A 6,047-nucleotide genomic window follows, 5' to 3' on the forward strand; every position below is an offset into this window, starting at 1 on the left:
CCCCCATACTTTATGTTCATTGAAACTGGAATGGAAAAATCTCAATCAAAATAAACTAAATGAATATCAGTTGGTTCTCTGGATCAATATGAATATCTTTCAAAACTGATAATAGAACTACTACAGCTTAGAAGAAAAAACCTACTTCTACAACTGTTTTATGTTCCAAATCTACGGTCTCCTGCTCTCCGAATCTAGGAATTATAAACCTGCAAAATAGAAGACGTCATCTCGAATTTTAGAAGGTTTAAGCCAATGATCATTAATTCTTCAATTATTGTATATTCCCAGTGAGAAAATTACCTCTTCTCATTTACCGTGGGGTCGATTGTCCCAGTGTACACATAAAGCTTAAAAATTTCATGAATAAAAACATTTATTCAGTCTGGAAGGAAGAGAATTACGCAGAATTACAGTAACACATAAAACAAGTGACTAAATTTTACCTAGGAAAATTCTCTCTTAGCTTCTGAAGAGCTGGAGGAGCATCTAAGATCAATATCTGAGAAGTACACATAGTCAGCAATAATAACTAAATATAAGAGATACAAATATTTGACATTTTATATATTATCATGCATACGATAGAAATCCTAGTGAGCGACAATCATTTTGATGGGTGTTCAAGATATCTAAACAGCATCATGCAATCTTGACTAATCACTTTCCACACCACAAACACCAGAACAATAAAACAAGAATCGAATCTCTTTGCACATACACAATATGAAGCTAAAGAATCATATCCTGAACGCATAAACTTGTCATAACAATAAACTATCATCAAGCATGCGGTCCTAACCCAAACCATGGTGGATAAGAGGCTTCTTAAAGCCACAGTAATTTATATTAACCGGAAATACACGATATAATATCATCAGTGGCAAAAAAAAACCACAATTACCTAAACAAAAAGACTTGAATTGAATCCCTTGAGCTCTTCAATCCTGCACCAATTGATATCTTTCAGATACTTGAGAGCACCTTCGTCACGCTCTGTGATCTACATTCCGGAAAGAGTAAATTAAACCGACAATTATGGAATCTTATTCCAACAAGGAGAAAAATGGCTAATAATATCACTTACCTCCTCCATTAAAACTTCATTTGTCTTCACAGCATTGAGCCAAAAATCAGGAACACCCTTCTCTACTGCAAATACACAATCTAGTTAAGATAATTCAAGCATTGTTTGGAAATTGAAAAACTCGAACAAAGATTAAAGTATATCTTATACCTTCTGCATCTTTAGTACTTTTCTGAAAAACTCGAACAAAGATTAGTACTCAATTTTCTCACAAACTCTCAATCTTGTTCTTCTCAGTAAAACCCCTAATAATTTACAGCAGATAACATCCTTTTTCTCGCTGAAACTCCGTTCAAATCCAATTAGAGACTCAACCAATTTCTTTCCTCGGTTGAACGGTGCCCACCATTTCTTCAAAACCTCTATTAATTCGAACCCATCTTCTACAAATCATGGATAGAAACTTTGAGTTTCTTCTAGCATAACTTCTTCATTTAATCTCATCATCTCCGAATCCATCACAAATTCCTATTTCTGCAATACCAATTTCCTTCTCCAGCAGCTCCAACATCAACTCAGTTCAGAACCCTAATTCCTATTTCCCATCACAAATTCATTCTCGAGTTCATCTTCAAAAAATCAACAAAACCCATCACATATCGAACCATCAACTCCTCTCTGTGAATTCAATTTCATCAAAAACCTAACTTATTCTCCTCCAAACCAAACTTTTTTCTAGCAGAAGCAACACATCGATCTTCAATTGCAGCGAGATCCCATTCTTCCTGTTGCTTTCCCATGCTCAACTGCAAACCACCAGCGTTTTTGAGTCACCTACAATTCCATCCATAATCTGCAGTATCATTTTCATCTACAACTGCAATGGTTTCTCAATACTGCTCCAGAGCAACACAAATTCATCCAGTTATCACCAGCAATCTTCAACAATCAGCTTCTCCGAAAACTTCATGAATCTCTCAAACCCATTAAACCCTAAATCGGTGTTTAATGAAATCTCATAAATCCCCATCATCAAACTCTCACTGCTACCTCTTCCAGATTCAACCCAAAAAACCATTTCGAATCAGACCTTTTTGTCCTCAAGAAGACCAACTCATTATTTCAACCTCAACAGAGATCAATTTCTGCATCCTCTTCTTCCCTGGCCCTCTATTCATCATCCAACCTCAATTAACAAATACCCATCTTCTATTCAACAGCAGCAGGTTCATTACCGTCTTCAATTAATTGTTTATTCTTCCAATTCGTAAACACCCTATCTTTGATTCAGTTGTATTCCGCAATCTAAAACAGCAAAATCCCCCTTTTCTTCTTGGTTGGAACATAGATCCAGATTTAAACCAAAACCCTAATCAACCACCATCAGTGGTTCGAATAAAACTTTATCTATCTTTTTCTCCCTCGATCTCTTGTTTTCTCTCTAGATCTCTTTTTCTTTCTCTCGGCAAAAGATTACAGGGGTGGTATCTGTGGAGGAGAGGAAGGGGGAGAAGAGGAAGAAAGAGAGCTCGAGTGATTGAGAGGGTTTGGTGAATAAACAAACGCTTCTCGCAAAAAAAAGTGTGGATCCGAATGAAAATGATCGACGGACTCTGTTTCGTTTGATCCACTCATACGGATTGAGAAAAGATCTTGACGGTTAAGATTGTATTTTTGATGCTCATACGGATTAAAAAACATTTGTGTTTCTTTTGTGTTAATACGAACTCATGTATCGGTTTAATTATCAACCTTTAACATGAAAAACAAATCCAAAAAAAATATAAATAAATTTAGAACATTATTTTCGACATTCTGATATAAAAAATTCCAAAAAATGTATAAGAATGAATCGGTAAAATGAAAAATGAGTTCGATAATTGGTGTGTTTCTTTGTGCTTTCCCTTTGTGTTTTTGTGCTTTCTTTTTGTGCTTCGGGTTTGAATTTCGACTAGTCATGAAGTAATTTTTACAAGTCATACAGGTCATGTAGTAGCTTTAGTTCACACTGGTAAACTCAGGTTATAAGATTACTAGAGATGGACCACGAAATTCATGATGGTTCGGACTTCACACTAGTACATTCTTACATAGTTTCCGACTTATAGTAGTCTACTCCCGGCCAGGTTTCGACCTTGGATCCACTTTCTTTTTCGAAGTCGCCGGAAAAAGGTTTTATCCGTTATATATTAATGTTATCCAATTTCTCTCGGCCTCACTCAATTTCTCTTAGATTCCCATTGGTTTAATTATAAGGTTACCAATTAATTCAAATCAAATTTCCATCCACTTCATTTAATTTTATTTGTTACCGGTCAACCAAATTTGGTTGCCGCATTCATTTTCAATCAGATATATCGATTTTCTTCTAATTATTCATCATTTTAACCGTAGCGTCGATTGACTATAGTCAATTTCACATGTTATCAATCAATTTTATTCAATATCACTCGACATCACTCGATTGCTCCTGGAGTCAATGGGTTTATATGGTTAACTATTAAATCAAATCGAATTTTCATTTAGTACAATTAATTTCTTTTTTTATCTGTCAGTTTTACTTTATGTCGGTCGACCTCACCCACTTTCTCTTGTATTACATCGGCTTCTCATGTTATTGATAATTTTAGCCGAATGTCCATATTCTTTAGTCAATTTCACATGTTATATATTAACCTTATCCAACATCGCTCGCTCCACACGATTTTCCTTGGATTCCATGGGTATAATTTTATTATTGCCTATTAATTTCAAACGAATTTCACCCGTTATTAATCAATTTTATTCAATAGTTACTCGATTTTTCTTGGATTCCATGTGTTTTATGGTTGACTATTAAGTCAGCTCAGATATCCATTTAGTTCACTTGATTTATCCGAGACCAAAAATTTCACCTTGGCCAAGCTGATTTCTATTTTTCACCGAGATGAGAACTGATGCGCTAAACGGCATAATTGACCAAGTTCCACAGATTTTTTGACCGGAGGAATTATCGATATAGTTTTAAATTTTCAAGGTTTCGGTAAACCAGTTAAGACAGTAGTAGCCAGAAAAATGACCGAGCGGACTGGGATCGGTTTCAAACGCAACCGATCCATCAACAGTTCAGTGGCAGTTTTGAAATCGAAAACCAAGGTGTATGCGGTTTGGTCAATGGTTTTGCCTAAAAACAGGACCGACGGGCTATTGTGCACCCCTATAGTAAACTAAGATAACAACCATGATCTGTATGACACTAATCTAACCAATAAGAAACTAAAATTAGATCATTATCGGTTTCAAATGGATACTTCCAAAACTGACTAATTTTTTGAACATGTGGTGGCCGCTTAAACTTGGTCGCTCAAAGAGGTTGTACCAACGGATTAATTTTTTAGTTGCTAGGAGTCGGTGCCTCAAAGTGAATATCCACCTGAGCAATTTTCAAGCTGCTATAGATGACTTGAAAGAGTGATGTAGCGAGCAAACACATTCGGTCGTGGCTAGATATTAGATGACACAGGTTTATAGCCGCCAAACTTTATGGAAGTTGCAACTTTGGATGCTTAAACCCTTAAGGTGACTAAAATTATGGGCTCTTGCTGGGATTTTGGTCGCTTAAGCCAAGTTTTCTTGTAGTGGACCAACAAATGGAGGCAGGAATAAAAGGCCAAAACAACTTCCCAATTGGATGAAGCAAATGTGATCTCCACCCCTTGATAATGAGATATATACAATTAGGTAAAGCACCGATGAAGCGAACGGCGTCCTCTAAATATTTCCAAATTTGTAACTGTAGTCGCAGGAAATCCTACACTACACCCCTCATGTGATTTCATTGTTGATCAACTCATTTTTATGTTTACACACTTAATTTTATTGATTAATTTTTGAATGTTCTTACAAGAAAGATAAAGAAGTCAAGAATGATCTCTGCTTTGGACTTTCTCTCTCCTATTTAATTGATTCTTACTCAAAAAGATCTCTCTCCCTCTTTACAACTCGAATGACTATTTATAAGGAAATACATAGTGGATGACAACTAATCTGTCCTTTATTTTCGGATGTGGTTTGCGACATTCTCGCAACCTTACAAATGTTAATATCGCAATCTCTCTAATTTTCGCAAGACTATCACATTTTTCTCATGATCCTTGCTGACGTCATTTCCGAAATTGTTCTGCGACGCTATTGTGCAATACCATTGATAATTTCGCTGAGACATAATTGTTGCGAGATTCTGATCCTACATCTTGCCTCTTCTCATATCTTCTCTCCAAAGTAGAGAATGATGTGAGAAATGCCGCAACTGCTTATCTATTCATATTCCACATTTATCACACGTACTCTCTCTTCCATTTATTTCTTGACACGTCTTCTGTAACCGCCACCTTTCAACCGCTCACGTCTCTTCGTCTTAATGGTGTTTATTTCTTCGAGAAGTAAATTTTCTTTATATACTCTTCTCCCTCCCGCTTTCCACTTTTCTTTTTACTTTCTCTTCTATTTTTATTCTCTCATCTCTGCAACTCTGTCATTCTTCTGCAAATTCTGCTGCTGTAATTTTTCTTCCTTCAATTATTTTACTTTCTATACATCCTCATACTCTATATTCAATCATAGCTCCAAGTGGTCATAGATATGAGCAGAATCTACAAGATTTCCAAAAAGATCTTGCTAATAAAGCTCTTACACTCTCCCCCATTCCTGTTGTGAATGCCAAATCAATTCTTTCTGTCAAGCTTTTCTCCAATCAAAATTGTGATGATCAATCAATCATAATTTAGCTAGGTCAAATTCTCGCAGGTCTCCCTATTCCTCTTTATAACTCAGACATTCTTTTATTTTATGAAATTCTCGCTCATCCGGGGTTTTCGCGAGCCATTTTCCAACTAAGTGGGGACTGCATCCGTCTGATGCTAGAGTTCGCTAATCGTGGTGCTGGTAGAGGATCTCTTTATTCCAAAGAACTTAGGGATCCAAAATTCGCATACCTAGAGATAGTTGCTGAGATATATACAGTGGAGAATTTCTTTGAAAA

The 6,047-nt window shown here is 36.1% G+C and overlaps 1 long non-coding RNA gene across 1 annotated transcript; it reads right to left on the reverse strand.

The window, feature by feature from the left end:
• Nucleotides 1–458: 458 nt before the first annotated feature.
• Nucleotides 459–1,351, reverse strand: LOC113344395. The gene is made up of 4 exons (XR_003357793.1): nt 1,238–1,351; nt 1,088–1,152; nt 905–1,003; nt 459–502 (listed from the first exon to the last, which is right to left on the reverse strand). It is a non-coding gene; the product is annotated as an uncharacterized LOC113344395 (long non-coding RNA).
• Nucleotides 1,352–6,047: the final 4,696 nt, after the last annotated feature.

This window comes from Papaver somniferum, unplaced genomic scaffold, assembly GCF_003573695.1.
Source record: "Papaver somniferum cultivar HN1 unplaced genomic scaffold, ASM357369v1 unplaced-scaffold_76, whole genome shotgun sequence".
In the NCBI taxonomy this organism is placed as follows: Eukaryota; Viridiplantae; Streptophyta; class Magnoliopsida; order Ranunculales; family Papaveraceae; genus Papaver; species Papaver somniferum.